Source organism: Rhinoderma darwinii, chromosome 6, assembly GCF_050947455.1.
Source record: "Rhinoderma darwinii isolate aRhiDar2 chromosome 6, aRhiDar2.hap1, whole genome shotgun sequence".
Classification (NCBI taxonomy): domain Eukaryota; kingdom Metazoa; phylum Chordata; class Amphibia; order Anura; family Rhinodermatidae; genus Rhinoderma; species Rhinoderma darwinii.
The window spans coordinates 118,462,735-118,488,804 of NC_134692.1; the positions used below are offsets into that span (position 1 = coordinate 118,462,735).

At 40.9% G+C, this 26,070-nt stretch overlaps 1 long non-coding RNA gene across 1 annotated transcript; it reads right to left on the reverse strand.

Annotated features, from left to right (window-relative positions):
• Positions 1-15,720: 15,720 nt before the first annotated feature.
• Positions 15,721-21,171, reverse strand: LOC142656421 (uncharacterized). The gene is made up of 2 exons (XR_012849673.1): positions 21,059-21,171; positions 15,721-15,935 (listed from the first exon to the last, which is right to left on the reverse strand). It is a non-coding gene; the product is annotated as an uncharacterized LOC142656421 (long non-coding RNA).
• Between the last annotated feature and the right edge of the window lie 4,899 nt (positions 21,172-26,070).

Here is a 26,070-nt window from a genome sequence, read left to right on the forward strand (position 1 = left end):
TGCTTCTCAGCTGTAAACCCTCGCAACCCCTCCCCTCTGCTCTTGAGTAACAGCTCTAGCATATAGCTTGTTATGATGCAGGAGACCTCTAGAGCTGTCACTCAAGAGCAGAGGGGAGGGAAGGGGATGGGAAGAGTTTACGGCCGGGATGCAAGGACACCTCCCTGCCCGATGGACACTTGGCATCTCATAAGCATAGTTATGCTATGGGTATAATCGCCAACATAAGTATATTTAAACTTGTATCCTCTCCACCTATTTAGCGGTGCTAGCAGTTGGGGGGGGGGGGGGAATATTGGGAAAACTTCTTTATTAGCCACAGTTCACTTGACTTTATGCACCTACAATTAAAATTCAAATTTATTTGAATGAGTTATCAATGTTGCTAAATGCACTTGAGTAATTAAATCACAGGTGTAATGACATCACAAGTATGATGACTTCATAATGGACAATGTTAGGAATAAAGGGATATATTCACTTTAAAGTTCAAGGCAGGGTGATGATGTCCCAAGGGATGAAGTCATAGGTGGGTGATTTCACTGGTGATGATGTCACAGGGGTGTCGATATAAATTAAGTGCAGCCAGACAGCCATGAAACCTTCCCGTGGGAGCAAGGGTGGCTTATGCCAGAGGTGTGATGTCACAGGCGATGATGTCATGTGGCAATGATATTTATGCTGATATGTTCCCATTAGGGTCTGCAATGATATCACAGGTGCAATTATATCGTTGGTGTGATTATGTCATTATTGGCATTGTCAATAACATAATAGTGTTAATAGAGTCCCCTTTAAAGTTACGGAAATGGTAATAACATCATAGATAGTGACTGTGACAAGAGTAACACCACAAGAGGTGCTAGCCCCATGAGTTGAGTGCTGGAAGCCTGCAAGGCAAGGGTTGCCCATGCTGGAGGTTTGGTGATTTCTCTATAAAGCTTCAAAGCAGGTTATGATGTCTCAGACCTGGTTTTACAAATGATAAGGTCATGGGTGTAGATCAAGTCACTATTTAGAAAACAGAACCTTGCACTATTTTTTTACCAGTATGGTTTAATGGCAAGTTTAGGGTATGCACATTGCCCCTCCACAACATCAGTGCTGTTTTTAGGCAAAAACAGTCCAGATGGACCGCAGGACATGAAGTGTGAGAAAAGGAGCCAACTGACTGTAAGTAGCACCAAGTCACTTATTGTTATTTCATCATAGCAACTTTTTTGCTGGGTCCAAAACGAAAAAAAAAAAGGTGAACGTGCAGCTGTTAAGTGCTTTAGATATGATTAAAACTCTTCTGATCATACAGGTTTATGATGAGCTTGTCCTTTGTTCTGTGACCCCATGTGTTTGTGCAAACAATCCTAATTAACTGTAGAAAATTACTTTGCAATGCTCCACTTGCAAATGAGCCCCTATGACAGAAGGCCTTGTTGACATTGACAATAAATAACAGCTAAATACAGATGTAGCCGTCTTCACCTTGACTTTTAGCGCATTAAATATACAATGGCTAAATCTCTTATATTGACTTTTTCAATTACTTTTCAATGGCTTTTGTTGTGTGATATCACGCTGCAGCAAGGTATCAGAATCAAGTTAAAGATGGCTACATCCGTATGCAAAAAACTAAATATAAGTACAATAAAGATGTTGAAGTAAATATAGAAGTATACTCAAAATCATCCCTTTACTTTCTGTTTTCCCCTGAGACAATTGGGCCAAAGCACTCCTAACTAAATGTATATGGAGAAACCTAATTTGGGAAGAGATCTCATTGTCAGTTGTCAAACTAACCTGATTTATTTTTATGAAGAGGTGTGCAGAAGCCTAGACTGAGGGGCCGCTGTGATTATAGTGTTTTTGGACTTTGCAAAGGCATTTGACACTGTCCCTCATAGACGTCTAATGGGTAAATTAAGGACTATAGGTTTACAAAGTATAGTTTGTAATTGGATTGAGAATTTGCTCAAGGACCGTTTCCAGAGAGTTGTGGTCAATGATTCCTACTCTGAATGGTCCCCAGTTATAAGTGGTGTACCCCAGGGTTCAGTGCTGGGACCACTATTATTCAACTTATTTATTAATGATATAGAGGATGGGATTAATAGCACTATTTCTATTTTTTCAGATGACACCAAGCTATGTAATATAGTTCAGTCTATGCAAGATGTTCGTGAATTGCAAGCGGATTTAAACAAACTAAGTGTTTGGGCGTCCACTTGGCAGATGAAGATTAATGTAGATAAATGTAAAGTAATGCACCTGGGTACGAACAACCTGCATGCATCATATGTCCTAGGGGGCGCTACACTGGCGGATTCACTTGTTGAGAAGGATCTGGGTGTACTTGTAAATCATAAACTCAATAACAGCATGCAGTGTCAATCAGCTGCTTCAAAGGCCAGCAGGATATTGTCATGTATTAACAGAGGCAGGGACTCGCGGGACAGGGATGTAATATTACCACTTTACAAAGCTTTAGTGAGGCCTCATCTAGAATATGCAGTTCAGTTCTGGGCTCCAGTTCATAGAAAGGACGCCCTGGAGTTAGAAAAAATACAAAGAAGAGCAACGGAGCTAATAAGGGGCATGGAGAATATAAATTATAAGGAAAGATTAAAAGAATTAAACCTATTTAGCCTTGAAAAAAGACGACTAAGGGGGGACATGATTAACTTATATAAATATATGAATGGCGCATACAAAAAATATGGTGAAATCCTGTTCCATGTAAAACCCCCTCAAAAAACAAGGGGGCACTCCCTCCGTCTGGAGAAAAAAAGGTTCAACCTGCAGAGGCGACAAGGCTTCTTTACTGTGAGAACTGTGAATCTATGGAATAGTCACCGCAGGAACTGGTCACAGCAGGGACAGTAGATGGCTTTAAAAAAGGGTTAGATAATTTCCTAGAACAAAAAAATGTAAGTTCTTATGTGTAGAAATTTTTACCTTGCCTTTTCCCATCTCTTGGTTAAACTTGATGGACATGTGTCTTTTTTCAGCCGTACTAACTATGTAACTATGTGACTATGTCTCACTTTTTACCTTTTAATAATGTTCGTTTCACTTACCCTTGAACAATACATAAGACAAAATCACAGTCAAACAAAAGAAGGTCCACAACTATCGGACAATGCGGTAAAGAATCGCAGACAGTATTAAGTTGGGTTAGTGGGCAGCAACGGTTGGGCAAACGCAGTATCAGAGTGAAAATGGTCAGGACAGACTAGACTAAACAAACAAACAGTTAAAACCAGAATCACAGACTGCACCTTCTGCCTGTAAGATCTTCAGTCTGTCCATGGGCAGGTGTATCTGTGGCAAATATCTGCCATGTAAGCTGCTTGACAGGCCGCCTACACGGAATATAAATAATGGTGACATATTAGATGACATGGTCAATCCAGCACTGTTGGCCATGTCATCTTAGCATTCATTTGGGTGTGCTTAGAAATAATTTGTTTTCCACCACATAAAGCTCTATTCACACCATGTTTGGAGCATACAGTTGAGTTATACAACTTCTTCAAAAACATATTTTCAAATGTATGCAAAAAAAATTATGCAAAAAAAATGTCATACATCTGCCATTGACTTGCATTGCAAAATTGTACACCTTAATGTAAACGTTTTTTGCGGTATTGAATAATATAGACTAGACTATTCTTCCAATGCTGTCAAAAATGTTGACCTATCAAATAAATGCCTAAAGGACACTCTCTTGGCATATTTTTTGCCCACAAAAACTTATGGGTACATCACAGGATACATTTGAATACTTTTTTCCTAGCCAAATTTACACTTCTGACGTAGCCCATAAATTTAGTGTGATGTGCAAGTATCGCCATTCATTACATTAAGACTTTTGTGGCCTGGATCCCTTTCTATTTAAATGTTTTCCACTTTCCACGCCATAAGAACAGTTTAGTCCTGGAGGCAAAAAGTGAAGTGGTCAATAAACAAAATCGTTTTTCTTTTATTATTTTTATATACAGTTACAAATGTGTACTTGGCTGCAGGCAAAAAGCAGCAGGAAATATATTCCTAGGCTGTAATACTTCACGTTGGCTATTGCTCAGAAGTATTGATTGACTGATGGCAAATTTATCACCAGTTGGACAAGAGTCATTTGTTTGTCATGATAGTTTCTAAAAGAGGAATACAAATCCGTGAAGGAGTAGTCAGGACCTAGTATATACCTGGTTATAGGAATATGACTGTTTACTGGCACATAAGAAATAAAAAGGTGAATAATTTAGTAATAGCCATAATAAAATGCAGCCACATATTAGTTATCTAGACTGTGGCAACTGAAAATAACCTCAATATAAATGATGTCCAGAGTACAGGAACGTCCTCCGGATGACAGGGTTCCTTGGTGATGAAATTTAGTCTGTTGACTTGTAATCTCATGGTGCTGTCATGATGTGCTTGCTGTGATAAATGTGCGGTAATCAAAGATAGTATCCTGCAAGGTCTGAGATTTAAAAAGGTAATAAAAATATATGCTACTTTCTGAATTTCAAACCTTCAATATTTTCAAGATCTCTGCTTGCAGTTAATAAATGTAACCATTCTTGTTTATAAAACTTAAAAAACTGTTCTGATCATGTGAACTGACAAAACTACATGGCTTGTTGAAGCTGGATTTAGGCATGCAGATTTTGGTGGATACAAAAAAAGGACAAATAAGACTTTCCTTTATGCTGTTTAATCCTTTATGATCTACTCCTGGCTTTGGCTCAAAAAACTGAATCAAAACTGAATCAAAAACTGCATGTGTGGTTCCCGGTTGTATTATATCGGAGCTCTCCCTCATAATGAGCCAGGTTTCTGTGTTAGTTAAAGGTGATCAGAACAGGATTTCAGCTACTGGGTGTGATTAATGTTTTTATTCCCTGACAGCAAGCAGAGATGGTGAGGGTTGGAAATGTATAGTATTTTAGAAATTTGTCATTTATTATGCAATAAATAAACCTTATTTAAAAAACCCTTTTAAATTTTGATGGACTCTGGATACTAAAATGAGCTAAGTCAATCACAGATGACCACTTGCCCCACTCCTAAAACAGTAGATTTTGGCAACATCATGGAAAGAAAACAAAGGTAGTTAAATGTCAGTGTTTATACTTCACGTCAAGGTTATCCCAACTGGAAAACCACTGTCAATATGTTCTATTACCCCCTGCTTCCCACGGCCGTGTTCGGTCTGGCCGTATTTCCAGGACCGAACACAGTTCAGGCAGCTGGGCTTCTAGCATCATAGTCATCCATGCTGCGAGTCCCTGCCTCCCAGCAGGAATACTGTCCCGTACTGTAATCATGTTTTTAGTATGGAACAGTATTCCCACAAGGAGGCAGGGACTCCTAGCATCATACGGTGAAGGAAATAAGTATTTGATCCCTCTCTGATTTTGTAAGTTTGCCCACTGTCAAAGACATGAACAGTCTAGAATTTTTAGGCTAGGTTAATTTTACCAGTGAGAGATAGATTATATAAAAAAATAAAAATAAAATCACATAGTCAAAATTATATACAGGGTGGGCCATTTATATGGATACACCTAAATAAAATGGGAATGGTTGGTGATATTAACTTCCTGTTTGTGGCACATTAGTATATGGGAGGGGGGAAACTTTTCAAGCTGGGTGTTGACCATGGCGGCCATTTTGAAGTCGGCCATTTTGGATCCAACTTTAGTTTTTTCAATGGGAAGAGGGTCATGTGACACATCAAACTTATCGAGAAATTCACAAGAAAAACAATGGTGTGCTTGGTTTTAACGTTACTTTATTCTTTCATTAGTTATTTACACGTTTCTGACCACTTATAAAATGTGTTCAAAGTGCTGCCCATTGTGTTGGATTGTCAATGCAACCCTCTTCTCCCACTCTTCACACACTGATAGCAACACCGCAGAAGAAATGCCTCCCGATCTGACCCCCTTAGACTTTTATCTTTGGGGTCATCTGAAGGCAATTGTCTATGCTGTGAGGATACGAGATGTGCAGCAACTGAAACTACGGATACTGGAAGCCTGTGCTAGCATTTCTTCTGCGGTGTTGCTATCAGTGTATGGGTTCTGACCCATATCAGACTTTTATGGCATGTATACGGCATAAATGCCTTTATATTGGAATAATCCTTTTAGGCCTGCATATTACAGGGAGAGGTCCACTCTACTATTAGTCAAAACAGCACAGAGAAATCTTGTGTCATTTAGCTAAAAGAGCCTAATAAAGAATACAGTAGATTCATAGATTCATACCTCTGGTGTTGTAATATTTTTTTATTCTATTGCTAGGGAAGCAAGTTCGTAGCACTTTTTAAAAACATATATAATAATTTATAATAATATATAATTTATAAAAATCCAATTAATGTAAAGGGATTGTCCACTTTCTATGGAGGAACCTGTCAGCAAATGTTCCATTACCTTGTAGCACCACCACAGGAAAAATGAAGTATTACATGATGTTCATGGAAATCAATGGGCTGTCTATGTGATGCACAGGCATCTCAAGTCCTCCAAAAAGAGAGAGAGAGAGAGAGAGAGAGAGAGAGAGAGAGAAAGAGAGAGAGAAAGAGAGAGAGAGAGATTCCATTTTGTCAGTACTACTGTGAGTTCATTTTAGTGTAAGAAACAGACCATTTTCCTGCACTGTGACTTGGCTAAACCAGTGTGGCATTTTCCATTTGTATTCTCCCACGACAGTAACTTGTTTAGTATCCTTTATATGTTTATCAGGTAGTCTCCCATTGTTATTAGGACTGAATCATAGCATAATGTTCCATTCTTCCAGTATCTTGTAGCTACATTGTGAAGATCCTACAGAAGCTGACAGTCAGGACAGGACAGGGGAGACCACAGGGGCCCTACAGCAATGGATTTGAAATATTCAGAATCTTCTTGAGCTCTGCTGGAGGACTGACTCTGAATGCAGATAATAAAATATGACCTGCTAGGAAATTCAAAAAATAATAGATAATGGAAAATACCAGTATAAATGGAAAAGATCATATAGATATCTGACAGGTTTATTTGAACATGGAAATAAAATAGTTGGACAATACTGCAGAATTGTGTGATCAAGTATTATAGTAATATAAAGATATATTGTAAAAGTGTCCTTGGCTACATCTTGGCTTTAAATTCCTAATTGTTTTTATTACAATCCTTGGATTGATCCTTCATTTTCTTCCAGTTAGTGACATTAGTAATACATCTGTGATTTGACTCTGAATTTATTTTTACAGTATGGTGTATTTTGTCAGTAGATAGCATTAGTCATCTTTCTGTATGCCACATTCATAAGAGAATCTGTCACTCACTTGCACCACTAAGGGGCCTCTATTATATGTTTTAAGAAGTAGAAAACAAAGGCTTGACCCAGAGGCATTTTTCAATGTTCCTAGATCCCAATGCAAAATCTGTAATATGGCCCCAGCCATCATGTGCTAATCATATTAAAACTGTCGTTTTAATTGCCAGAGAGGCCTTTGGACCAGTTATCCCTAGATGCAGTATTTGTGTGTCCTCTCATGTTTGTGTTGCAGATAAGCAGATCATAAAGTGTTCCCTGCTGGGACCTCTAGCGATCAGCTGTAATCCATGGGGAAACCTGCCAGTAAGTGTTCTATTTCACTGCAGCGCCACCACAGGAGAAATTAAGTATTACACAGTGTCCATGCATATCAATGGGTTGTCTGTGTAAAGCAGAACAGGACGGGTCCTCCAGAACGAGTGACGCTCTTTATAATTGCTCTCCGCTCTGGCCAAGAAATGAGAATCCTGAATAGATGACCCCCTTCTATTACCTCAGAATGCCCTAATAGATGGGTTCCCTGATGAAAATGGGTTTTCTTAACTGACATTCTTCCATATTATGTGGTTTCTAAGCTATCTATGTCTCTGCTATAGAGCCTAGTTACTGAGGGGTCCACCTCCACTCTTAAAGCAGAGATGAGAGGCAGTGAATTGTTGGTAAAAGATGGCAAACACTGGGAAAAGGCTAATATGAAAGATTGTGAGGGCATGAGGCAGAGAGACAGAGGAAAAATACATCTATGAGAAAGTAGCAAAGAAGATACAAGGGAACGATACAAGGGATAAAGAGATTGTGATGATTATTCGATACCACAGAAGACAACTCACTACATGTTCAAATATTCTTCTCAGCCTTTGCTCCTTATAACTAACCCAGTACGAGCCTTTCTCACGAATTATGCAATTATTTGAGGATTTTAGTTAGGTTTCGAACTTCAAAATACATTTCTCCAAGTCGGAAGTGCTAAACATTTCGGCTTCTGACATAGATTTATATCCACTCATAACAGGATCCCCCTTTAAATGGCCAACTTCTCATATCAAATATTTAGGGATACAATTACCCAAAGATCCAGCGCTACTATTTCAGTTCAACTATAAGCCTTTATTGACCCGCATAGACTGCCAACTGAATGATTTGAAAATTCCATTTCTCTCATGGATGGGTAGGAAAAATCTTCTCAAATCCTACATTTTACTAAAACTGCACTATACAATCCAAACGGTCCCAATTTTCCTACCTCAATCCTTTTTAAACAGTGTTAGACGTTCCTTCTCAAAATTTCTTTGGGCTAAGAAACACCCTAGACTGCCGCATAGATTCCTTTCTTTGAGACGTGCATCAGGTGGAATGGGTTTACTGGATGTCTATAAATATTACCTTGCAAACCACTTGAGTAGATGGGTACTTCTGCAAAGTCATAAGGAATCTCCTCCACATGTAGACATAGAGAGATTCATCTTGGGCTCTAAACTAAGACCTTTGCTCTGGGGTTCATTTACCCAATTTATAGCACTAGCCACATCAAACCCCATTTCAAGAGGGACAATACTGGCATTTCTTAATTCTTTGAAGAACCATATCCCCAGCATCCACTTCTCCTCGTTAACACTGGTGAATTTGCTTCCCCTCACCCTGGGTTATCCACTTACTGAAGGAAGTATTTGGAGCAATATGAATAATGTACCCCTTTATAAAGCCTTCCAATCCTCAACACCTCCTAGTTTAGATGTTATCCTGGATCCTCCACTGGACGTGAAAACTAATTTCTTTCATTCAGAGAGCATAAAAACTATGAGTATAAAATTTCTAAATAAATTCGCACCTTTGTCACCTCCATCTTGGTTAGATACTCTACTGTCATTCCCCTCCCCTCCGAAAAAAATTATTTAAAAAACTTACAATGACCTTGTAGAAAGGGATGCACCTCCTAAACCTTCCTTCATACTTGCTTGGGAAAGAGAATTATCAATAACCTGGTCTAAAGAAGAGACCTACATTATCCTCCAAAATTCAAATGGCTTTTCGAGATGTGTGAAGGTTCAGGAAAACTCTTTTAAATTACTGACCAGGTGGTACCGTACGCCAGTTTTTCTACATAAAATAAACCCGCTCTTGGACGATCGATGCTGGAGATGCTTGGGAGAGAGGGGCTCATATCTCCACATATGGTGGGATTGTCCTTTAATCAAGCCTTTTTGGCTAGAGATACTAAATAGTATACGCTAAATAACTGGGTGGAATGCACCACACTCCCCCGCAGTGATATTACTTTGGTATCCATCTGACTCGTTTAAGCCCTCCGGTAAAAATCTTCCTACCCACTTACTGACAGCAGCCAAACTTTTGATCCCTTTCAAATGGAGATCCATTTCTCCTCCAACCTATAGAGAATGGGTGGACAAAGTAGACAACATTTGCAGATTGGAGGAATTACCTAGTAGGGCAGCTAGAAGACACGATGTGTTCGCTAACACCTGGTCAGTCTGGAGGGAACATAGAGGCTCCTTGTGTTAACTGTGGACTGCTAACTATTTCATTTTTATTACAAATTCCTAAATGATTTCCACCCCCCCCCCCCACCCCCCGACCTCCTCCCCTAACTGGAAATATGTGATTAATCGCTTTTTGGAACTGTTTGTATATAGTTCTTTGTTTTCTGTTGTAATATTTGTTTCTTGAATGCCAGCAACACAAGATTTCATGTGTAGTGACTGTACTATTTAATGCATACCATACTCATACGCCTTTCATGCTTGTATATGCTATCCTACACAAATTGCTTGTTTTATTTTGAATGTTAACAATATTCAATAAAAAAATATTTTTCATTTTGGACCCCATGACTCCTTATTATGTCCCTCGAAAACAGTTCCCCCAAACCTCAGGCTTGTATGAAGTTATATGAGGTTGTTATGTACTGAAAGCCATTAAAGCGTACCTAACTTTTCTGGTGGCTTTTCAGAATAAGCCATCATATATTTGTACATGAGAAATAACACTATTTATGGCCATTATATGACTTGTATCCTGGAGTTTTTAGCAGTTCTTTCCACTGCAGGCCCTATCTCTAAATCTCATTTTCTCTGAGCTGGAGGGGGGAGCCTAATTTCTATCATGTCTTCTAGACACTGCACACATAGAGAAGAGTAATCCTGCCCTCTTATCTCTATCACATATAAACAGAAACTGTAGCAGCTTGGAGAATATTATATAGAAGTAATGAGCAGTGTAGCTGAGAATCCAGCACTGGGGTGAGCTATAACACTTACCAGGAAGCTGCACCATGTCTGTGTGTATCTTTTTCACTCTGCTCCACCCTCCCGTCTCCTCAGACTTCAATGAGCGGCATGTCAATCTCTCTCTCTTCTCCTGCTCCCCTCACTATAGACTTGTATGGGCAGTGTGTCTGTGTCTCCTCTCTCTGCACCTGCTCCCACCACCTGCTTCTCCCTCTTCTCTTCATAAACTTCTATGGGCATCAGTGTCTGTGTCTCCTCTCTCTCTCTCTGCCCTGTCCCAGTTTCCCCCTCCCCTCTCCATAGACTTCTGTATGCCGAGTGCCTGTGTTTTTCTCTCCCTGCACCCTCTCCCCCTCCATAGACTTTTTTTGGCAGGCAGTGAAGAGATGTACCCCCGTTTCCTGCGGTCTGTCTCTTCTGTTCTATAATTAAATATAGGGGGTTGACAGAAAATTACAGGAAGGGAGACACCTAGTGGCAGTAATTTTACACTGAATTTGCATGGATTAAACAACAAAATTGTAACAGTAAGTAAATTACAAAGTTGATATAGATCAGGTATACTATTAGATTCGCATAAGTTATTTGAAATGTTACTGTCCATTTAAGTGGGTACACCCACCAGCTCATCTATATTAGGTTTGGGACCCTAGGTTCGAATCCGACCAAGGACAATTTCTACATAGAATTTTTATGTTCTCCCTATGTTTATGTGGGTTTCCTGCGGGTACTCTGGTTTCCTCCTGCACTCCAAAAACATACTGATAGACTTATTGTCCCTAGTGTGTCTGAGATAGCGAAACTAGATTGTGAGTCCTGTTTGGGACAGAGACTGATGTAAATGATAACAATCTATGTACATCACTGTCGAATATGTTGACACTATATAAGCAACACAAAATAAAAACAAATTAGAGATGAGGACATCTTATAGATGCCCTCTGTAAATAGATCTGTCCTAGTGACATACTGTCTTTAAGGCCAGGATCACATACACAGTTTGATGCAGTTTTTGGCTCAGCTTTATGGGCCAAAACCTAGAGTGGACACAAAAGAATAGAAATGCATCAGTCTTGTCTTTATACCTTTCCTTCCTTTTGGATCCACTTCTGGATTTGGATGAAAAGAACTACAACAAAAACTGCACCAAAAGGGTATGTTCACACTGCTTATTTTGAACAACGGGCAAGTAAAAAAACGGCCGTGAAAAAGAAGTGCATGTCACTTGTTGGGACATTTTTGGAGCCGTTTTTCACTAAGTCTTTTACGGCCATAAAAAACACAGCGAAAAACGCAGCGAAAATCATGAGTGGCTTAAAAAAGTCTGAAAATCAGAAGCTGTTTTTCCTTGAAAACAGTTTGATATTTTCAGACGCTCTCTGAGTTTGTGTGTGCACATACCCTAAGGTAACCAAAAACGTCTGGGAAAACAGCTCCTGATTTTCATATGTTTTTTAAGCCACTCGTGTTTTTTGCTGTGTTTTTTACGGCCATTTTTGGAGCTGTTTTCAATATAGTCTCTGAAAAACAGCTCCAAAAACGTCCCAAGAAGTGTCCTGTAAAAAAATGGCCCGTCGGAACAGAACGCCGTTTTCCCATTGAAATCAATGGCCAGATGTTTGGATGCATTCTGCTTACGATTTTTCGGCCGTTTTTCGGCTGATTACGGCCCGAAAAACCGCCGAAAATAAGCCGTGTGAACATCCCCTCACTGTGTTTGTGACAACCAGTGTGTAACCAAACCATATCAACTTTAAGGGTATGTTCACATGCCCTATTTACGGACATAATTCAGACGTTTTACGCCTCGAATTACGCCTGAAAAAACGGCTCCATACCATCTGCAAACATCTGCCCATTGAATTCAATGGGTCTTACGGTGTTCTGTGCAGACGGGGGGGGGGGGGGGGGTTTAACGCGTAAAAAGACGCCCGCCTCAAAGAAGTGCATGTCACTTCTTGGGGCGTAATTGATGTCACTTCTTGGGGCGTAATTGGAGCCGTTTTTCATTGACTCTATTGAAAACCAGCTCCAATTACGTCCGTAATGGACGCCGCGAAAAACGCATGCACTTGTCAAAACGTCTGAAATTCAAGAGCTGTTTTCGCCTGAAAACTGCTCCGTAATTTCAGACGTCTTTGGCGTTGCCGTGTGAACATACCCTACGGGTGCAGTCACATGCAGCAGATTTTGTTGCAGAAATTTCCACGACCTAAAATTATTTCCATTTATCTAAGTGGAGCTTGCAGAAATCCATGTGCTAGCTGCAGAAATAACCCCATTCAGATAAATGAAACAGATTTTTAGCCACAGAAATTTCTGCTTTATGTGAATCCACCCTAAGTTCTATGCTTTGTTTAAAATTCTTGTCAATATTCAGCCAATGTGAAAGGTGAGATATCATGAGGGGGGAGAATTATAATTACTAATAATTATGAAATGAAGGAATTTGATTTTGCAATCGATAAAAAGCCTTATTTTGATAGGAATGTACAGGGGTGACATTTATATATCCTGTTTAGTAGATTAAACCATCAGGTCTAAAATCAATAGATCTTTATGTTACTTTGATATTCTTGTGTGGCATATGGATACGGTGTTATAAGCCACATAACATTTAATCAATGCCTCATTGCCGAGTGGTAATTTTCTACAATATAGATCGATATAGAGTTTTTTTATTAGTTGTTTAGATGATCATTAACACTCTCTATTTCCAGTCATACATGCATCTAAAAGTAGAAATTATAAAACTTGGACATTTCCTTCTTGCTCTATTTATCTGGGGCACTCATAGATGAAAAAAATAAGGCTTCATTCACACGTCCGTATTATGGCACGTAATATGGTACTCATAAAAGGCTATAAGCCCCTACTGGACCTCCATATTCAAACTGTGCCATGTTCCATCGGATTCCATATTACGGAGATATTCTCCCCTATAAGCAAAGCTTTCAGAGGAGGCCCCATACAGCAGCACAATAAGTGCCCACTGTCCCGTAGTGCGGAATTGTAGGCACTCTGTGCCACTGTACAGACTCCTTGCGTAAGACTTTGCCTTGTGAATGAGTATAGTATAGTGTTATCCATAGCAGTTAATAGGATGCTTTCTTGCATTTTTTGAAATTCAGTTGCAAAGCGTATTTAATCGGTGGCCACAAAAAGTTATACAATTTTCCCATATACTTTCTGTGCTAATGCCTCACGGTTTTCAAGATCTCTGCTTGTTGTTATTCAGTAGTAACATTCATTGTTTAATTCCAATGGATATAATTTTGTCCATGGTCATGTGATGGACACACAGGTGTACGGCTCATTACAGTATGTGTATCAGAGCTGTATCTTCTAATGATCCCAGCACCTGCGTGTCCACTGGAAGTAAACAATAAATATTTCTACTGAATAACAACAAGCAGAGATCTTGAGTGCCGAGAAAAGTAAAAAGTTGCAAATTTTAGTGCAACTATGGCGTGTGTCAAAATGTGTGACTTTTTTTATGCCTTAGGGGGGATTCACACGAGCGTGTATTCGGTCCGTGCGGGCCGCGTGGTTTTCACGCGGCACGCATGGACCAATACAAGTCTATGGGGCAGTACAGACAGTCCGTGCTTTTTGCGCAGCGTTTGTCTGCTGTGCAAAAAGCGCGACAGGTTCAATAACTCTGCGTATTTCGCGCATCACGCACCCATTGAAGTCAATGGGTGCGTGAAAACCACGCAGGTTGCACGGAAGCACTTCCGTGCGAACCGACTGAAACAGCGCACCAGCTGTCAAAAGGATGAATGTAAACAGAAAAGCACCACGTGCTTTTCTGTTTCCGAACATCCAAATGGAGAGTCTTTGTGATGAGTGAAGCCGGACAAGCGAACCGAACTTCACCGGGTTCGGCCAAACTCGTTTTGGCCGAACCCGGCAAAAAAATTATCGGTACGCGACGTCAGGAGATAGTCACTGTCCATGGTGCTGAAAGAGTTAAACTGTTTCAGCACCATGGACAGTGACTTCCGATCCCAATATACATGAACCTGTAGAAAAAAAAACGAAGTTCTGACTTACCGATAACTCCCGGCTTCTTCCTCCAGTCTGACCTCCCGGGATGACAATTCAGTCCAAGTGACAGCTCCAGCCAATCACAGGCCAAGCAAAGGCTGCAGCGGTCACATGGACTGGCGCGTCATCCAGGGAGGTGGGGCCCGATGTCGAGAGGCGCGTCACCAAGGACGCGTCACCAAGGCAACGGCCGGGAAGTTCTCGGTAAGTACGAACTTTTTCTTTTTTTTCAACAGGTTTTTCGATATTGTGTTCGGCATTCACTGTCGAGGGTGCTGAAAGAGTTAGCTCTTTCAGCACCTTGGACAGTGACGGGCGTCGACTAGCCTCATCTCTATGATGGCGGCTGCGCGAAAATCACGCAGCCGCGCATCATACACGGATGACACACGCAGCTCCACTGTCAAATGTTTTTTGCGCGCGCAAAACGCTGCGTTGTTTGCGCGCGCAAAAACACAACGTCCGTCTGTATCTGCCCTTAAACAGGCATAAACCTGTTGATGTATGCCCCCCAATGTCCTTGGGGTAGACAAGAATTAACTTTATTTTTTTGTGGTCAGTATATAGAGAAGAAAATCAAATATGACATGTTATATTAAGTTGTATAATTTAATTACAATATTCTACTGCTTTCTCTAGATGTAAGTCAAATAGTCTATTGTACCTGATCCATGGCTTAATAGTCATTACTTCAGTAATTGTTGGCTTGTGGGATTATTATTATTATACACAGTAATTGTTCTGATTTGCTTAGCACAATGAATCCGAAATTTACCGGCATCTATCATCTATTAATTATCCTCGAATGCGTTAATAACTTGTTTAGCAATTAAATATTTATGAAATACTTTCAGTAGTGAAATGCTTTCAGTGTGTGTGAAGTAGGCTGAAATTACACTGGCAGTTTTCACGGCAGTTTTTTGAGCCAAACACAGGAGTGGTTCCAAAAATAGGGAAAAGTATAAAGGGAAGACTGATATGTTTATTTTATATCCACTCTTGTGCTTGGCTCAAAAAAACGAATAAAGTGTGTGTTCCGTCTACCCCCTAACCTCATAGAAATAACCTTGATCTATCAATAAAACAAACCACATATTACTTTGGGATGGAAAGTGGGGTAGGCCACAGCTTTTATTTAAATTTTTAATGACACCTGGAGAGATCCAGGATAATAAAATTACACATATAACCTTACATTTGAAAGATCGCTCATCTTAGATATTGGCCACCGCGACTATGGTGGACATGTTCCTGATGTTTTCCAGATGACTTTCCTTCTATCTCAAGGCTCTCTCTCCTGCCAAGCTGTGACATCTGCAAAAAAAATGACCACTCAAAGCAGGACAAAGTGTAGCAATATTTACAAGACGCAACGCAAGAATAAATAACAGTACAAACAGCATCAGCAGGAAGTAATGAAAAAGATACAAATACGTTTTGGGAGGGAGGGTAGGCCAAATTGTATTGGAGCATGCTGGGTGAAGAAATTTTCCCCAGAGTAGTACTTTTATTAACTTGCAGGACCAACCAATAGGGTATCGAAAAAAGTCGCTGTTATTTTACTGCTCCCCCCTCCCTAGCCCCCTCAGTCAGAAGACAACCTCTCGTTGACCCTTGGGTTCCTGCAAACTGCATGTGTAATTAGAGCCTAAAGATATCTTTGGGTTCATCACACTGATGTACTAGGTTTCCTTAACTAATGTACCACCACTGATGGTACAGAAATTAATTGACCTTTTTTTTTTGTCATAAAAGAGCACAAACCATAGTCTGAGGCCCCATGCACACGACCGTGCTCGTAATTACGACTCGTAATTACGAGCATGGCCGGGCACGGCCGGCCACGGGCAGCCAGCCGTTTTTCCGAGCCGTGCTCCTATTTTAAAATATAGTAGCACGGCCCGTAAAATAAAAAAATAGAACATGTTCTATCTTTTTCAACGGCACGGGCACCTTCCCGTGAGAAAACGGGAAGGTACCCGTGGCCAACAGAAGTCTATGGGCCCGTTATTTCGGGTCGTAATTACGACCCGTAATAATGGGTGTTTTTACGGTCGTGTGCATGAGGCCTTAAATGTATGTTAAGAAATAGTAAGTTAAAAGTTATGGTGTATATCCACCTTGAACATCATTTTGCTGTATACATATAATCTACATAACACGTTAAGTAGCTTTGTAAATACATTGCATTACTTATCTAGTATTGATCCTGAGTTACAGCTTGGATTATATCCCAGAACTGAATTTACACTTCTGCTGGTTGTCATTGGAAGCAGTCGACAAGTTTATTAACGCTGTTAAAAATGCAGGATTGTGAATGCAGCTCTGGACTTTAACACAGGCTGTAAGGAATGTATTTTTTTTAAAAGGTACATAACATTTTACATTAGTGTCCAAGCACAATCCAGTTACTTATTAAACGAACACTAAATGTAGAAAATACACAAAAATATCAAAAGTAAACCGCAATTCCTTCCTTAATAGCCTTATTGTCTCATTTGATCATATCTTGTCTCAAACTGCAATGAAAACTTTGAAAAATATATACCGTATTTTTTGGACTATATGACGCAGTTTTTAGCAAGAATAAATCTTGCTGAAAACTCCATGCGTCTTACAGTAGGCAGTCAAAGGACCCGGCCGAGCCAGACCCCCTGACTGCTTCCTTAATTAACCCCTTCCCGACCCATGATGTCCCGGCGCATCATGGAGCGGGAGGGTGATGTTTGGAGCGGTCTCTTGTGATGAGCCCACTCGACACATTGTAGGTGTCAGCTGTATTTTACAGCTGACACACTGCTCTAACGGCAAGGGAACAGCGTTCACACTGTTGTTCCAGTGAAGGTAAATCTTAATGCTTTAGCACACCAAGACATTTTAGACAACGGTATTCTTCCAACTTTGTGGGAACACTTTGGAGGACTTTTTGTGTTCTAGCATGACTGTGCCCCAGTGCACAAAGCAAGGTCCATGAAAACATGCTTGGGTGAGTTTGGTGTGGAAAAACCTAACAGACCCACACAGAGCCCTGACCTCACCACCAGGGGCGGATTATAATGAGGGCAATCTGGGCAAGTGCCCAGGGCCAGAGGTTGGAAGGGAGTCCAGTTCACCTCGGTTCTCCCGTACCGGCTGTGGAAATTACAGCCGGTTCAGAGAAACGGGGTGGAGCGAGACCTCTCACCCAGTTGTATCCACGCGCCTTAGGATGCGGATACAAATTCTTACTTTTGCGCTGGCGAGACTGGGAACTATCCGTTCCCTTCCTCCAGTTCTTTACTAATGACACACTCGGCACGATGACGTCATCACGCCGACTGCGCCGTTACGCGGGATGACGCCGTCTGGTCACTGACCAGTCCTGCATCGCTGGAGGACGGCGCGGGAACGGAGATAGGTGGGAATGGTTTTTTTTCTGGGCAGTGTTTGGGGCAATATCTACAGGGGGGCATTATCTACAGAGAGCATTGTAACTGACGCTATCTACAAGGGACATCATCTACAGGGGGCATTGTAATTGGCACTATCTACAGGGGGCATTGTGACTGGCGCTATCTATATGGGGTGTTATCTACAGAGGGCATTGTAACTGGCATTATCTACAGAGGGCATTATAGCTATCACTATCTACAGGGGGCATTGTGACTGGCCCCATCTACAAGGGGCATTATCTACAGAGTGCATTGTAACTGGTGCTATCTACAGGGGGTATTATCTACAGAAGGCATTATAACTGGCACTATCTAAAGGGGGCATTGTGACTGGCGCTTTCTACAGGGGGCATTGTGACTGGTGCCATCTACAAGGGGCATTAACTACAGAGGGCATTGTAACTGGCATCATCTACAGGGGGCATTGTGACTGGCGCTATCTACAGGGGGCATTGTTAGTGTGTGGTGTTTTACTTTACAGTGTTTGATACAATTATAATACTATTATATTCAGGGCAGCAGTGTATAGTACTATTATATTCAGAGGTGCAGTGTATTGTACTATTATATTCAGTTGAGTTTGGGGGGGCCCAAACTTGAAAAAGTGCCCGGGGCCCATGGTACCCTTAATCCGCCCCTGCTCAACTCCATCCAACATGTTTGGAGTGGACAAGAACGGAAATTGCGAGACATCAGTGTCTGACCTCACAAATGCATATAAATAGTTATGAGTTACAAACTCATAATGAGTCATCTACTTCTGGTATGGACCCTCAATCAGTTGGACCAACACTCATGGAATTCCCTGTACCAGACACGCTATTCTCTTGCATGCTAATTTTCTAGATCAGCACCAATGCAGGGGCTGTATAATGTTACATAACTACGACAGCAGATTTGGGGATATAGGTAGGAGTGGAGCATAGAACAAAATCTCCCTAACCAATATTTGGCGGTAGGGGCATTTGCACCTCCTGGGCCTAATAGCAGTAGCATTGCCTGCCACTTTGGCAATATATCGCTGGAATTAACCCTGGGTATGGGATTGCTTAAAGGGAACCTGTCACCAGTATTTCACCTATTGAACTTTACTTCTCCCTCACTGGCCGCTGCTATAAAAAGTTCATTGCCGTTATCCCCGCTCCTAAACTCCTCTTCCGACTGTAAATATCGGTCTGCAAACGTTTTGCGCCTTTTATCGTAATTATGCGGTGTCCATTTGTGCACACACACCAAAAGAGGACATCAATGCACAAGCGCAGGATTTTGTGTGCTGGGGGAAGGCGAGGAGCTGTCAATCAAAAGTAAGGAGGCGGGGTAAACTTGGAAAGACTTGAGGAATGAAGATATGACTCTTTCCAAACGAAGATTTGACTCTTTTCAAATGAAGATCTGACTCTTTTCTGCTCATTTGCATACGGTGTGGGAACACTAAAAAGCTGAATACTAAATACAGAGCCGACTAAGAAGATAATTATAGGTTATATAGAAATGATTTTTCACCCTCTACCACCTGGTATAGTCGGTTTAATAGGTGAAATGCTGGTGACAGGTTCCCTTTAAATACAAAAGTACAAGTATAGCAACACATAGACTATCAGACTAGCAGGGAGAATCCGTCATAATTACCCACCTTAAACCTTAAAAATTGTTTAATCTATAAATCCAGTAATCTAATATCACTTTTTTAAAGGACACAGTGGCCGTGTTAATAATAGTATCACCTGAACATTTTATTAGGCTACTATTCTACATGTTCTGTAACAAAGCTCCTCTTGTTCCTTGTAGCTCAGTCTACACCTTTATGGCCCATTCATCATTCTGTCATCTTCTCTTCCCTTGGTTTTATGCTTGATATCTGTAAGACAGATTCTGGTGAGGTGTATTATATCACTGCTTGCCTTGTACCCTGGAGTAAATGCTGTTTATTTTTGTCATCAAACTTTTAATGCACATGCATTTAGTATGCAACGGTGCACCGGCTGTCAAGGAGACGCTGACCTGGGACAAATCTCCAATCTGTACTTTGGTTTTTGAACCATAAACACAGCATGCTGGGAATGGAATTATCTAATTCCGTCCTCCAAACAAGCATCTCTATTCTCTCTGGCAGATGCAGTCTGATGCACTTGACTGCATTTGCTAATAATATGGAGGTGGGATGTACTTTATCAAAAGGATGTGACTCATTGTCCTACTTCAAGTGAGATCCAAAAGATTTAGACAGTGCCTGACAAATTTGCATTATTTATTCCCACACTGGGCTCCTTTTTAGCTCACATCTATGACAGCGAGTGATCATTATTCACAGCCACTCACAATATCCAATACCAAGCGTGTGCTTTTTATGCTGATTCCTAAAAATAATGTGTGATGGCAGTAATATATCACACAATATATTGTAGTGGTGATGAGTCAGGAAATCACGATTAGCCCTACAGTGGATACAGGGAAAACATTCCTATTCTATAAACAAACTATTATAATTATTATCAACCTTAGATTCTTTTTCCATTATCTGCTTTTACCAGAGACATTCCAGCTTTGAGCTAAACATCTGAGTCATGTCTGATGAACCGGTTGCTAGACCTAACTACTGCAGCCTTTTATATATTGTTGTCAGGCGGCATGTCCCTAGCAACTAGTCCGTCTTAGATTAGTCAAGACTTCAGATCAAGGCTAAATAAGCATTGGGGAGAGAGAAGGGGATTATAGGAGAACCTCTTTAAAGGTACTTAGATTGATGGTATATTAAAAGGATATACAATCAAAATCTGATCAAGCCTAAAAAGAATAGGCCAAGACTCCTTTGACTCTGCTCCCGACTTAGCACTGAGCCGGTGCTGGAACAAAGTGAGGCTGTGTTGAAGTTCTCTGGAGTTGCATTGTGTGGGGGAAAAAATAAAGGGGCTACTGTTCTTTGTGCATCCAGCGCCGTGACACATTCACTCCAACGTTTGGAGAAGCCCCTGTATAAGTTGCGTATGACTACAAATAGGCGCATACCTTTCAATTTCCCTGCTACTTCCACCCTCATGGTTCTGTGGTACTACGCCAGTCTTTGTTTACCTGGCTACAGTGCTGATTTGTTGTACTTGACCCATGAGCATGGCAGCCAATCACTGGCCACAACAATGGCGAGTCATCATTATTGACATTACCATTGTGGCCAGTGATTGGCTGGCGATGTGAGTACAATACATAATTGATGCAGCAAAGTAAGAAAAAATCATTGGGAGAATCACAAAACTAATGGGGCGGAAATAGTTGGGGATTTGAAAGATGACTATGCCTATTTTTTATTTTTACCCATATGCAGCTTATCAGGGGTTTACCAGAGGGATGGAGTATTTTGCAGGCAGAAAAAATCTGCCTCAAAATTCCTTCAGGAATTTTGAGGCAGATTTTGACCTGCCTCCACTTTCTTGCCACATTTTTTTGTGGCGTTTTTTTGCGCGTGGAGATTGTGGAAAAAAACGCAGCATAAAACACTTTTTTTGTCTCTCATTGATTTCAATGGGAGGTCAGAGGCGGAACTGCGGCATGTTCGGATTTCAGATTAAATCAATGGGAGGCGGTTTCAGACTTTTTTGGCGCTGATTCCGAGTCAACATCAACGTCAAAAAACTCTTTGTTAACTGGGCCTTATTATCAGGGTAGGAACACACTATGCGTGAACTCTCAGGATTTTATGCAACAAAATTCATTGCGGAAAATCTGCAGCGTAGTACAGTAGCAGCAGAGTGGGTGAAGTTTGAACCAATCACATCCACACACAGCAGAAAAAATCTGGCTCAAAAAAAACCAAAAACGTTATTGACTTGCGGTGTGGTTTTTTAAGCCACAGCATGTGAATGCGGAATCGCTACTCCTCTGTTGCGGGTTTTCCCTATTGAATTCAATGGGGATTTAAAACACGCAACAAAGTGCTGCGTTGCGACTTTTGCCGCAAAATGCTGAGATTCCGCCGGAAAAATCACAAATGAGAAAAATAGGTATTTTTTCTTCTTTTAAATTATTAAACAAGTTTATACTTACAACGGCCGTAGTCTAGGAGACGTGATCCTCTATTCTGAGCGAAAAAATTTTTTTATTGAAATAAAGCCACCTACACAACCCTTGTTAATCAATTTATTGAAAATAAAAACGCCGTCATCGAAGTAGTCCTCGAAGTCGACGTAGTCCATCGACCGAACCTGGTTACCTCAGTTCATTGGCCTACTTTTAAAAGCTGTCACTGCTTAGTTTACTAAGCCTTGTAAGTGACACAGGATCACCCGAGATGCGCCAGAATATTGACGCATCTCGGGTGCGTGTGCCACTATAAACCGAGTGCGGGTACTCCTTCAGATACAAAGGAATCCCCGCACTAGGAGTTACTAGCGTCGTCGAGGCTCAGCAATAAAGTTTCCGTTGATGCGATGATGTCATCGCACCGCCTGCGGCACAAGAAAGTGTTGAATGATGGGCAAGGGAACTAATGGTTCCCTTGCTTCACCTGCGCTTTAAATTGTATCCGCTTCTTAAGAACACGGATACAATTGAAGAAAGTACATTACAATAGGGTTGTCACGATACCAGAATTTGGACTTCGATAGCGATACTTTGTGTAGTATTGCGATTCTCAATACCAAAACAATAGTTTGCCAACAATAATAAAAAAAAATTCTTCAGTTTTCTGATGTGAGGCACGTCGTGTGATGAATGTTGGACCTCCATGTGCTTCACATTAATAGTAATTAAACCCATCGTGTTTCTCAGTCATAATGGACAACATTGGGTTAATTTGTAAGGTACATGATGGGGTTAATTACTATTAATGAGAGGCACATGGAGGTTCAAAATTCATAACACCTCGTGCCTTACATTAATAAGTGAAATAAAGCAGATTTTATTTTATTTTTTTATACTGTACACATCATAAGTGACACTATAAATATGTTGTGCAGGTTATTACGGCCACACCAATACCGAATGTGTGTATATTTTATGTATTGAGCCTATTATTTTATGCAGGGCCGTAACTAGGAAAGACAGGGCCCCATAGCAAACTCTTGACCGCCCCCCCCCCCCCCCCGGGTGCCACAAGCAGCCCCCCTTATAAATAGTGCCCCCTGTAGAATGTGCCATACAGCCCCCAGCCCCCCTGTAGACAGTGCTATATAGCCCCGCCTATAGACAGTGTAACACCCCATTTGTAGATAGCGCCCCCACCTCCCCCTTGTAGATAGTGCCATACAGCCCCCCTGTAGATATCGGCATAAAGCCCCCACTGTATATAGCGCTGTACAGCTCCCACTGTATATAGTGCCACACAGCCCCCCTCCCTTGTATACAGTGCCACAAAGCCCCCCTTAGTAGAAAGTGCAGCACACAGACCACTGTAGATTGCGCCACACTCAGCCCCCGTGCAAGAACGCCTGTGACTGCAAATATACAGCACACAAAAATTTGTTTGGTGTGATATATATATATATATATATATATATATGTATGTATATATATATTTATATATATATATATATATATATATATATATATAAATATATATATATATATATATATATATATATATATATATATATATATATACACTACCGTTCAAAAGTTTGGGTCACCCAGACAATTTTGTGCTTTCTATGAAAACTCACACTTATATTTATCAAATGAGTTGCAAAATGACTAGAAAATATAGTCAAGACATTGACAAGGTTAGAAATAATGATTTTTATTTCAAATAATAATTTTCTCCTTCAAACTTTGATTTCGTCAAAGAATGCTCCATTTGCAGCAATTACAGCATTGCAGACCTTTGGCATTCTAGCTGTTAATTTGCTGAAGTAATCGGGAGAAATTACACCCCATGTTTCCAGAAGCCTCTCCCACAAGTTGGATTGGCTTGATGGGCACTTCTTGCGTACCATACGGTCAAGCTGCTCCCACAACAGCTATATGGGGTTGAGATCTGGTGACTGCGCTGGCCACTCCATTACAGATAGAATACCAGCTGCCTGCTTCTTCCCTAAATAGTTCTTGCATAATTTGGAGGTGTGCTTTGGGTCATTGTCCTGTTGTAGGATGAAATTGGCTCCAATCAAGTGCTGTCCACAGGGTATGGCATGGCGTTGCAAAATGGAGTGATAGCCTTCCTTATTCAAAATCACTTTTACCTTGTACAAATCTCCCACTTTACCAGCACCAAAGAAACCCCAGACCATCACATTACCTCCACCATGCTTGACAGATGGTGTCAGGCACTCTTCCAGCATCTTTTCAGTTGTTCTGCGTCTCACAAATGTTCTTCTGTGTGATCCAAACACCTCAAACTTCGATTCGTCTGTCCATAACACTTTTTTCCAATCTTCCTCTGTCCAATGTCTGTGTGCTTTTGACCATATTAATCTTTTCCTTTTATTAGCCAGTCTCAGATATGGCTTTTTCTTTGCCACTCTGCCCTGAAGGCCAGCATCCCGGAGTTGCCTCTTCACTGTAGACGTTGACACTGGCGTATTGCGGGTACTATTTAATGAAGCTGCCAGTTGAGGACCTGTGAGGTGTCTATTTCTCAAACTAGAGACTCTAATGTACTTGTCTTGTTGCTCAGTTGTGCAGCGGGGCCTCCCACTTCTCTTTCTACTCTGGTTAGAGCCTGTTTGTGCTGTCCTCTGAAGGGAGTAGTACACACCGTTGTAGGAAATCTTCCGTTTCTTGGCAATTTCTCGCATGGAACAGCCTTCATTTCTAAGAACAAGAATAGACTGTCGAGTTTCACATGAAAGCTCTCTTTTTCTAGCCATTTTGAGAGTTTAATCGAACCCACAAATGTAATGCTCCAGATTCTCAACTAGCTCAAAGGAAGGTCAGTTTTATAGCTCCTCTAAACAGCAAAACTGTTTACAGCGGTGCTAACATAATTGCACAAGGGTTTTCAAGTGTTTTCTAATCATCCATTAGCCTTCTAACACAGTTAGCAAACACAATGTACCATTAGAAAACTGGAGTGATGGTTGCTGGAAATGGGCCTCTATACACCTATGTAGATATTGCATTATAAACCAGACGTTTGCAGCTAGAATAGTCATTTAGCACATTAACAATGTATAGAGTGTATTTCTGATTAATTTAATGTTATCTTCATTGAAAAAAACTGTGCTTTTCTTGCAAAAATAATGACATTTCTAAGTGACCCTAAACTTTTGAACAGTAGTGTAGGTACACAAAAAATGTCAACCGCACAGTCCAGGTCTCATAAAAATGAGGGTGCAAGCCCGCCAGGGATACGGCCACAGTCTCCCAAGGTATATATTTTTCAAAAAACAGGCAGCACTCAAAAAGTTGTAGCAAAATTAGAAAAGGTGCTTTATTCCATCAGCTTGAAAAAGGCTCTATTGAAGAGCTGAAACGTTGCTGTATTGGACTGATGGAATAAAGCACCTTTTCTAATTTTGCTACAACTTTTTGAGTGCTGCCTGTTTTTTGAAAAAATAAATAAAGAAATAATAAAAATAAAAAAACTAAAAAAAATAAAATATATATATATATATGGATATATGCCAGTACATTGTTTGATCGCAGCATTCAGGGGAATAGCGGCGGAGATGAGAGGTTTCTCTGATCTCCGCTGTTAGAGCGGTGCTGCGGCTCTGTAATACAACCATTTCCCCGCTCCTGACAACAAGTGTGCGCGCGCGGTCAGATTAAGGTGATATGACCAGCGCTGCACTAATGATCGGCGACGCTGGCCCGGAAGACAGAGAACATGGGGGTTTTTCAGTGCGCCCACCATGTCTTCAGTGCCAAAGCTCATTAGTGCAGCGCCGGCCGCATCACCTCATGCTGACCACGCGCACACACTTGTCAGGAGCAGGGCAATTACACAGCCGCAGCCCCGCTCACTACATTCATGTATAACAATACTAAGCTGTGTGGCCGCACAGCTTAGTATCGCAATATATTAATTAACGGTATTGAACCGTTTGAGGGTGCGCGGCATCTAAATAGTATTGATGCACCGTGCA